Source organism: Mesoplodon mirus, assembly GCF_964341445.2.
Source record: "Mesoplodon mirus genome assembly, chromosome: 2".
Taxonomy (NCBI): domain Eukaryota; kingdom Metazoa; phylum Chordata; class Mammalia; order Artiodactyla; family Ziphiidae; genus Mesoplodon; species Mesoplodon mirus.
The window spans coordinates 183,580,768-183,591,630 of NC_138977.1; the positions used below are offsets into that span (position 1 = coordinate 183,580,768).

The window sequence follows — 10,863 nt, forward strand, 5'->3', positions numbered from 1 at the left end:
GGAGATACAAACTAAACCCGTGACAATTGGGAGGGGGAAGCAGAAGGAACAGGTAGGAATAAAGGGGAACTCTCACATTTTACTCCAAGAAATCAAGAACTCCTTGAATGAAAATGTGTTCACTATATTGCCTGTATAACTCCATCGAATAAATACTTTTATATACATTAAAAAAAAAGTGACAGCTTTTCTTTTTATTTAACTGTGAATAAACTAAGGTTTCTTTCAGCACTAAAACTTTATGTCAATGAAATGATGACAAATTCCCCAACAAGCCCCACTCATTCCTCATTAAATAAAATGATCCCAGTGGCCAAGCACTAGGATACAAAGATGCCAGGAACTTAAGTGTCATCCTGCCCTAAGCAGCTCGCTCACTAGTGGAGAAGCATGCCAGTAACAACACAGAGGGGCAGATCTGTAAAAGAGGCACAGGCAAGAGCCCAGGTGGGGGACTGCCCTGGTGGCACAGTGGTTAAGAATCCGCCTGTCAATGCAGGGGACATGGGTTCGAGCCCTGGTCCAGGAAGATCCCACATGCCGCGGAGCAACTAAGCCCGTGCACCACAACTACTGAGCCTGCGCTCTAGAGCCTGCGAGCCACAACTAGTGAGCCCGCACGCCACAACTACTGAAGCCTGCGTGCCTAGAGCCCATGCTCCAAAACAAGAGAAGCCACCGCAATGAGAAGCCTGTGCACCACAACGAAGAGTAGCCCCCGCTCAACGCAACTAGAGAAAGCCTGCACGCAAGACCCAACGCAGACAAAAAAAATAATTAATTTTTGAAAGTTATCTTAGGAACTTAATAAATTCTTTAATTCAAATAAAAATCTTTGATCAATGTAGTCTTCAAAATTAACATTACCTACAGTATTTGGAGCAAGTCAGTTTGGAATATACACTGAGATATTTTTCTAACAGTAAAGATATAGAATCTATTTCCCTTTTTTCCTTGTTTCCCTGTGACCAAGGGCATATATATTTTTTTCTGTAAATTCATTTTTTTTTGAATTTTTGAATTTTATTTTATTTTTTATACAGCAGGTTCTTATTAGTTATCCATTTTATACATATTAGTGTATATATGTCAATCCCAATCCATCACACCACCACCACCCCCCGCCATTTTCCACCCTTGGTGTCCATACGTTTGTTCTCTACATCTGTGTCTTAATTTCTGCCCTACAAACCGGTTCATCTGTACCATTTTTCTAGGTTCCACATATATGCATTAATATACAATATCTGTTTTTCTCTTTCTGAGAAAAAAAGAGGCCAGGTGGGCACAGAGGAAAGGACAGTGCACTGGGTCTGGAGTTCAAAAAACACATACAAACTGAGATTTGAACATGTGACCCAGGATCTGATATACAGAAGGTGTTCATACACGCTGAAAGGAAGTAAGGTTCAGAGAGGAATCTAAAATAACAAGTCTGGTCTGGACAACTGAGTCACTCGTGAATTCAGTCACAAAAATATGAATCAGAAAAGCAGCAGATGGGAAGCAGGGAGAGCTGGCAGTAATATGTCCAGCTGGCACACAGGCAGAAATGCAAATCTAGGCTCTAGAGGAAATCTGGACAAGATGTGGATGCACTGGCAGAGTAAACAGCCCCAGGGATCCCAAGGCTGTGACAGGTACCAAAGATCCTTTTAGAGGGTTAAGAAGAGGCTAACACTGAAAAGGTTAAAAGAGAACAGCAGAGTAAGAAAGTTCCTCCATTTGGGGCCATTCTGATTATTTTCAGGAGAAAGGATAAGATTGGCACTCTATCATTTTCAACAGAGAGAGCAGGATTCTGGCTCAGAGTCTTCATACTAGCTGGAATTTAACAATTCTGTTTTCATTGTTCTTATTTGTATGTATATAAAGATTTCCTTTTCAGGTTAAAAAAAGACATTAAATCCATCAAAATATTAAGTAATAACACTGTAGTACAAAGAAAAGGTTAAAATAATAATGTTTGGAGAAAACTTCTAATAATAGAAAAAGAGTAAGAGGGAATGGTTAACAATGGAAAATAATAGGGCAAGTTCCAAAGGAAACCAGAAAGGGTCCAGTGGATTTAGAAAGTAGGTCGCTAGTTACCTTAGTAAAAGAAACCTTAGTGGAGCAAAGGGGACAAAGCCAGACTGCAGTGGGATAAGAAGTGAGTAGAGAAGGAAACAGAGGCCTTATCCACTTAACGATAGGCCATGGCAGGGAGATCACTGGAATAGTAAAGTAATCAGAGGATGCGGTAAAGATGCTGAGTAATTGACCTTGGGGTCCAACCTGGGTAGATTTTTTTTTTTTTTTTTTTTTTTTTAATGGTAGGCGGGCCTCTCACTGTTGTGGCCTCTCCCGTTGCGGAGCACAGGCTCTGGATGCGCAGGCTCAGCAGCCATGGCTCACGGGCCCAGCCGCTCCATGGCATGTGGGATCTTCCCAGACCGGGGCACGAACCCGTATCCCCTGCATCGGCAGGCGGACTCCCAACCACTGCGCCACCAGGGAAGCCCAACCTGGGTAGATTTTTAAAAAACAAGCCAGAAGGGACTGGAAGAGGGAGGGAAGGAGGGAGAAAGGGAAGGGAAAAGGGAAAAAAGAAATAAGGAAGGAGTCAAGAAGCCACTTGGAGAATGGACCAAAGGGCAAGTCTCCTGGGAATAAGAGATGAAAACAAGGAAGCTCTCCTCAGAAGGTAAAGAGTTTCCAAAGTGAAATAAATTGTATGACATTCAGTAAATATTTATTGAGTGACTTCCCTGGTGGTCCAGTGGTTAAGAGTCCATGCTCCCAATGCAGGGGGCCCGGGTTCGATCCCTGGTCAGGGAACTAGATCCTGCATGCCGCAACTAAGAGCCCGCATGCCAGTGCAGCCAAATAAATAAATATATTTTAAAAAAATATTTATTGTAAGTCAATTACACCAGGCAATGTACTAGGTTAACTAGTTTCTATCCCCATAGAGCTCAGAGGCTCTTGCGAATGACACACATTTTAAGAATTTTATATATACATATACATATTTACGTATAAGCATGTATTTATACATAAATTATATACACACACAAATGTAACTGTGGTAACTGCCATAAGAAGAAAGTACAGGATTCTTTATGACAAAATAACAGAGGAGCCTAATTGACATTGTAGAGGTAGGTGTGAGGTCAGGGAGGTCTCTCTGATAAAGTGATATTTGAACCAGCATCTGAAGGATGAATAGGAGTTAACAGGCCAAAAGTGAACATTTTGCAAAGAAACAGCATATGTAATTCCTAAGGCTGGAAAGAGCTGGCGTGGTTGGAAAAATGGAAGAAGGCTGCATTGTGAGAAATCTTTTATTTTAAATGAATAACAGAGTTAAAGGAGCTGATAAAGACTCCATTTATTGTGTAAATTCTACAAAACATCTCCTAACACTCTGCAAGGCTCAACTATCTGAGAAAACAATATCTTCATTGTCTTTCTTTAAGCACTGGGGCTTCTGTGGGATGAGCTGGATTCTGGTTGGGAGGTTTGGCTGAATGCATGCAGAGCCGGGGAGGGGAATGGGCATAAGTGAAGTCGGAGGGGCAGGCAAGGGCCCTGAGGAAACACGAAGGGCCTGAGGAAACATGAACTTGGATTTTTCTCCAAGTGTAATGGAGTGACTTCGAAGAGTTTTAAACAGGGTGACAATGGCATGACCCAATTTATGTTTGTAAAAGACCAGTTGGACTACTGTACGTATAATGGACTGGAGGAAACAGTGCAACATGGACATGCTGGGACACGTACGGGTGACAAGTGACAGAAGCTTGGAACAGGGAGACAGCACTGAAGATGGATGCTACGTGGGAAATCTTTCTGTTACGGAACTTATATGCGGACTGCTCAATCCTCCTTCACATACTCCCACTTTACTGTATCAATGCCTGAAGTGCCTGACTTCTACTTACCCCGATTCTCTCTTTCAAATAACAACTCCAGTGTTTTAATCGAGATCAAACAGGGCCGGGCTGCCCCTGCGCGCGGGGGCCGAACACAAAGCCGAAAAGTTGATGCTTAGATGCCGGCCCGCCTGCCCGCGGCGGAACCAGAAGCTGGGACAACCCCCGGCCCCCCAAGGTGAGCGCCCCGCAGCGTCACTTCCGGCCGCAGGTGGGCTGGCGCGTGAGGCTAGCGCCCGGCCCGAGGGCCGGCTCCGGGCCGCCCGCGCGGATGGGCTCCTTCCCGGCCGCCTGGACAGGCCGAGCGGGCCCCAGACATCTCCCGCCCGACGTTCAACCCAGCTGCCAGAACACTCACCCCAGGGCCGCGCGGCCAACCGTACAGAAACGTAGACGAAGCCGCCTTCGCCAGCAATCTTGCAACCGGGACTGTGACGGGCCGCGGCGCGTGCGTCTTCTGCCCGCAGGAAGCGCCGCCCCCAACAATGACCCGACGGGCTTGTGCGCGTGGGGCGTACGGCGCATGCGCCGGCTCTAGGGTTTATTTTGAACTGCGGGCGGGACCACGTGGTTTGAGCGAAGAATGCAGCCCCGCCTTTCTACCTGTGAACCGGGTATGAAAGTGGCCTAGGCTGCTGACCTGTGGCTTGTGACCAGCGATTCACTCGTGGTGAAAAATGCCTCTGTAGTAAGGCGGTTATAAGAATTAAAAGACATATTTCCAGAAAAAGAGAGAGAGGTACGTATACTAGTGTGCCGTGCGAATGTAAGTGCTAACATTCACCACGAACTCCAAAAAAAAGTGAGCTTGGGGAAGGGAGCTGGCTTGAGCACTGCACATTTCAGTAGCCGAGCGCAGTAGGCGTAGTGACCTCTCTTGGTCAAACGGCACGGCTGTTAGCACGTAATAGGGCTTATTTATCTCTGTTCCCCCCTTCGCTCTACACACACACACACCCCACCCTACCCCCCAAGCAGGGGTGGGTGTGTGTGCATAGTGGGCCTATGTCAATGTCTTGATTGCGTTAGTGAGCCAGTCATTTAATATTTGTCCTCCGATCAAAGAGGTAAGGAGAATTTTGAGCCAGGTGAGAATTTAGCTAGGAACATTTGCAGAAACGAAATGTTCACACACGGGTTCAGAGCAAAGGGAGGAAATTGAGCTACACCTGAGGAAGGAGTAGCCCACGATGGGTGGCAGCTGTACCATACAGCAGCTTCTTAGCCCAGGGATTCCTGCTCTGGGAGAGGGTGGATTTTCCAGGGACCAGAGCCAGAAAGCCCTCTGGGAATGGCAGTGACTGTGGGAAGGATCTTTGGGGCCTAGGTAGGGAAGTGCCATACTCATTTTGAAGCCTGAAGTTAGAAGGTAGGAAAAGGGGGTGGGAAGTGTACTTGATAATGCTCAGTAATACCACTGTATCTCTCCTATTAGCAGTGCCAATCTACGTATGCCTAGAGCCATCCCACATCAAAATATAACTTGTTTTATTAAAAAGGAATAAAGAATTCTAGTCATCTCTTGAATAAAATATTGAAAATAGTAATACATCGGTAAGATATGAGTTTTAATGCTTGAATGTCAGAGCAGTTTCTCCCAGATATATAGTGGTTTCCAACCATTCTGAGAATGAGGTCCACTTTTTAATGTGTATTATTTTGGTGAGCCCCTATGTATCATTCAGAATTTGGATAGGAAGCAGATGGTACACTCAGACTAGGTAGTTGAGAAGAATTAATAACAATGTTTACAGAGGTGTGGGCAGGGTTAAGGAAAACAACTCAGGATGGCAAAGTAACCCTGGGGCTAGCAAGAGGCCAGGAGCCTCTGTTCCCATCTGTTATGGGCTAGATTGCATCCCCCCAAGTTCATTTGAAATTCTAAGCCCCAGTACCTCAGAATGTGTATTTGGAGATCTGGTCTTTAAAGACCCTAAAAACCTTTAAGTCAAGATGGGGTCATTAGGGTGGGCCCTAATCCAATATAACTGGTGTCCTTATAAGAAGAGGAGATCAGGACACAGACACAGAGGAAAGACCATGTGAAGACACAGGGAGAAGATAGCCATCTACAGGCCAAGAAGAGAGGACTCAGAAGAAAACCCTGCAGACACCTTGGTCTCAGACTTCTGGCCTCCAGAACTGTGAGAAAATTAAGTTCTGTAGTTTAAGCCACCTAGTCTGTAGTACTTTGTATGGCAGCCCTACCAAACTACTATACCATCCCTGAGCCTGAGAGGGTAATGGGAGGATACAGGTTCAGAAGAGAGTAGCTGAGTGGAGAAGACCACTTGACCAGAGAAATGCACAAACCTGTGATCACTCAGCAGGAGGGGACTAGGGAGATAAATACCCAGACCTCACTATCCACCATGATTTCATCTGCTGGTGCATCCCATTGGACAAAACCACTGAAGCCAGAGGGCAAGGGAGCCTGTTGATGCCCATCTATATAGATCAGTATCTTAGAGCACAGGGCAGGGGAGAGAGAGATGGGGAGTGGATCTGGAACATCAAACAAGATATGCATCATACCCCACACAATTGTAATTATCCTTTTCGTATCCCTTTAATTTAGAAAATGCATAATGATGTAGAGTCACTATTAATTCAGGAAAGCTTTTCACATGAATTTGTATTTAACTAAAGAATCTGTATATACTTTCCCTAAGCCAAGTTTCCTCTGACCTCTAGACTGAAAGTAGTAGTAAGGTCGTGTTAGCAGCAGAATTTGAAGATTCCTGTGCCCACCTGAATATTTAGGACCCTTCTTTTCCCCCATGCCCTTACAAATGAAACTAATACACTATAAAAGAGAGATTCCCTTAGCCCTTCCACCGTGTGAGGACACAATGACAAAATGGTGGTCCTGGAAGTGGGTTCTCACCAGACACCGAACCTGCTGGCATCTTAATCTCGAACTTCCCAGCCTCCAGAACAGTGAGAAATTTCCGTTGTTTATAAGCCACCCAGTCTATATTTTGTTAGCAGCCTAAATGGACATAGAATATAATAGTGGGATTTTCAGTAACTTATTTGTAATGCTCATTTATAAACTGAGACATCTAGATATCAACCAAGACCTCTCCTTTCCTCCCTACTCACTCAGTCCCCATTGGTTCTGCCTCAATAGCTTGAACACCTACCCAACTTTCTCCATCCCCTCTGTTGGAACCAGTCTTCTCACTGCAGTCTTGTTCCCTACCCATGCATTTGCATGCATTTGCCAGAGGGATTTAAGACGCTACTCTGATCGTGTTCTCCTCTGCCTCAGACCCACTCTTGTACGATAAAATTCACGCTATTTAACATGTTATCCAAGCCATCTTATTATCCTGCCCAATCAGATCTTTCTGCATCATTTCTGTCCTTCTCTCCCGGGATATGCTCAAAGTTTCAGGAACTACACACTCTTCCATTTGTAGTGTGCTGCTGTTGGTTCCTACTGGCTAGCAAGCCTACTGTGTGCATCTCTTCTCAATTGTTTTAGACTTCTTGGGCTGCCATAACAAAACGTGAATGGCTTAAACAACATACTTATTTTCTCACAGTTCTGGAGGCTGGGAAGTCCAAGATTAAGGTGCCAGCTGACTCAGTCCTGATGAGGACTCTTCCTGGTTTGCAGACAGCCACCTTCTTAGTGGAGAGAGAGTTCTGGTATCTCTTCCTTTTCTTATAAGGGCATCAGGCCCATCAGATTAGGACCCACCCCACTCTTAAGGCCTCATTTAACCTTAAGTATCAATACATCCCGAAGGCCCTATCTCCAAATACATTCACAGTGAGGGGTTAGGACTTCAACATGTGAGGGTGGTCACGGGAGACACAACTCAGTCCATAGCCCACTCTGCTTTCAGTGACTTCGCATTGGTAGCTTGAAATTGCTCGTGTAGGAGTATTTACACCGCAGAAATGGATAAACTCTATGAGCCAGGGCTTTTGGTGGGAGGGGAGCAGTTAATCTTTCCCTAGCACACCTCCACTTCTTATTCTCAGGCCCATGTGACTTTGCACATGGGTCTCTCACCTGGAATCCTCTCACCTATTCCAAACTCAGCCTAAACTTTCTTCTTCTGAAGCTTTCCTTCACCCTCTCAGCAGAATTAGGCCCTTGCATCTCCTCTACACCCCGAAACCAGTATTTCAAAAATCCCTAGTATAGCACTTACTGTTTTTGATTTTAATGTATTCTACTTAACAAGCACTTATATAGCCCTGACTGTGGGCCAGGTTTTGTCCTAAGTGCTTTACAAATATTACCTCATTTAAATATGACCAGAATTGTCCTCCTACCTTGACGTTCTATTTAGTGTTTAGTGTAAGAAACTCTCCCCCTACCCTTACAAAGCAGAAGGACTATGTTGACTCTCACTTTTAAAAACTTCTGGGTGGGGCTTCCCTGGTGGTGCAGTGGTTGAGAATCCGCCTGCCAGTGCAGGGGACACGGGTTTGTGCCCCGGTCTGGGAAGATCCCACATGCCGCGGAGCGGCTGGGCCCATGAGCCATGGCCGCTGAGCCTGCACGTCCGGAGCCTGTGCTCCGCAACGGGAGAGGCCACAACAGTGAGAAGCCCGCATACCGAAAAAAAAAAAAAAGAATAAAGTTGGAATCTACTTCTTACCACATAAAAAAATCAACTCAAAATGAATCATAGACCTAAATGTAAGTGCTAAAACTAAAGCTCTTAGAAGAATACTTAGAGGTAAATCTTCATAAGCTTGGGTTTGGCAATGGGTTCTTAGATATGACACCAAAAGCACAGCAATAAAAGAAAAAATAGATCAATTGTACTTTATCAAAATTAGAAACTTTTGTGCATCAAAGGACACTCTCTAGAAAGGGAAAAGACAACCCACAGAATGGGAGGAAATATTAGCGAGTCATGTATCTGATAAGTGTCTAGTATCCAGAATGGATAAAGAACTCTTCTGACTTAACAACAAAAAGAAGAAAAAACCAATTAAAATAAGCAAAGTACTTGAATAAACATTTCTCAAAAAAATATTGGCTAAACTTATCAGATGTGACCTGGGTAATATTGTCTGGCAAGAGACCCAGTTTTCTTTCCTCCCCATGTTAAGGAACAGAGGAAGCACCTAAAATAGCAATGTTGATAGTAGTGGCTTTAGAGGGGGGAAAATTATATACACACATTGCAAGATTAACCTCCCAGCTCAGCCTGTTAACATCCTCATTCATTTTTCTCTCCCTCATATTTGGAGCTAGCAATGCATCTGACCCTTGGAAAGTGGAGGAATAAATATCTGAGTCTTTGTTCATGTCCTTCTTCTCTCTGGGTTGTCAATACGGTGATACTGTATGAGTCCCCCATTATTTACCTCAAATTTCAGCCCTTTCATAAAGCTTTCCCACCACCACCTTCAGGCTGCAGGAAGTCCTCTTTGCTCTCTGAGTCCAGCACAGCACTCCCCAGACTATTTTGCAATTGGCTGGGTCAGCGTCCATTTCCCCCACTGACGGGGAACTGGGACCTCTGCTGCCCCACCACCTTACCCTCTCCCTCCATAGACACAGAATACCACCCCTAGCCCTGTCCCCTCTCCCAGAGCTACAAGGACTGTCAAGCACTTAAGATAAAGAGGCCCAGCCGCTGCCTCTCAAAAGTATCAGCCCCTTGGAGACCGCAGATCTCAGAGCCATCAGCAGTTCCAAGGTTGTACCAAGTGGTGAAGCTTTAAAAACTTACCTCCTCCAGCCTGGCATGAGCATCTACCCACAACCCAACTCATTTCTGCTAGGGCTGTGCTTAGAGACTCACAGATTCCTCAAGATGCTTTTTAAGGCTTCCTGCTCTTTGCTGGCAAATTGTTAATCAGTTTGTGGCAGCATAAATAAAATTAGAGGGTTTAATTAAAACTAATGAACGAGTGAGTGGAGACCAGCCTGGCCACTTTGCTCTCTGAGCCTCAGAGCAGTAAATAATGAAAATGTCACACAGCAAGTGATGTGTTTTAGCAGAAGTGAAGGGCCAGCCGAAACAAGGCCACAGAGAGCTCCTCCACTGGGGTGCAATTTGGAAGTAGGTGGAATCCCCATTTTGGTGTATCTTATTAACTAATTCCACAGGAACTGTTCCAGTTTTCTGGCCCTTCCAAAAAGAAAAAAAGAGTAGCACACAGGAAGTCCATTCTCTGTGTAGCCTTGGCGTGCTTTAATGTCATGGTCCCCATGGAAGGGAGCAGTGGACACAATGATAGGGCCATACTGTAGGCAGTATGTGGGCAGGAGTCTGGAATTCTGACTTTCTCAATGTGGAGGATACAAAAGGGAGAAGTGTTCTATAAACCACTAGCCTTTCAAATGCTTTCCCAGAAGTTCATGTAGGTAAAAACCTGTCCATGACTGTTTGGGCTTAGGTCTGAACGCCATTTAATCATAAAATCCTTTTTGCACAGTTTTAGTAAGGCATTTTCCAGATATGCAACGACCATGCAAGTGAGAGAAGCATTTTAAAAGTCACATCCCCAATGCAACCCTCCTCCCAGTGTCCACCTCTCTGGTATAAGACCTGCATCAGCCTGCACTGTAGCTTGTCACTTTCAAGGTGATTCTACACACAGATACAGGCATCTTATGATTCATTTTGTCCCTGAGTGGAGGCCTGCCCAAGCATTTACATGTTGAAATGAATATTACTTTATTACGAATTGCTTCCCTTTTATTTTAGTCAGCTAGGGCATTATACTGATTTCAAAAAACTGTGTGCATGTGTGCAGGGAGTGTTAAGAAATATTTATTACAGAAATGGGTGCCTCAGACGTGATTCTGTTTGTGTTTATGAAATGGGTGGGAGGCTGGCTTGTGAGGTCCTGGAATGGTCTGCTGGGGAGTTTCCTTCTGTCTTCCTGGGTCTAGCACCCTCTTCTTAGCTTGAAACAGTGCTTCTCCAAGTGTGGTCCGAGGCACACCTACATCAGCTTCAGG

General features: G+C 44.9%; 1 protein-coding gene across 2 annotated transcripts in view; it reads right to left on the minus strand.

The window, feature by feature from the left end:
• The window catches only part of ERCC6 (ERCC excision repair 6, chromatin remodeling factor), an 81,536-nt gene extending 77,152 nt beyond the window's left edge, over positions 1-4,384 (minus strand). For both annotated transcript variants that reach the window (XM_082603926.1, XM_082603925.1), the window contains exon 1: positions 4,276-4,384. The gene's annotated coding sequence lies outside the window, so the exon portion shown is untranslated. The remainder of the gene's footprint in view (positions 1-4,275) is intronic.
• Between the last annotated feature and the right edge of the window lie 6,479 nt (positions 4,385-10,863).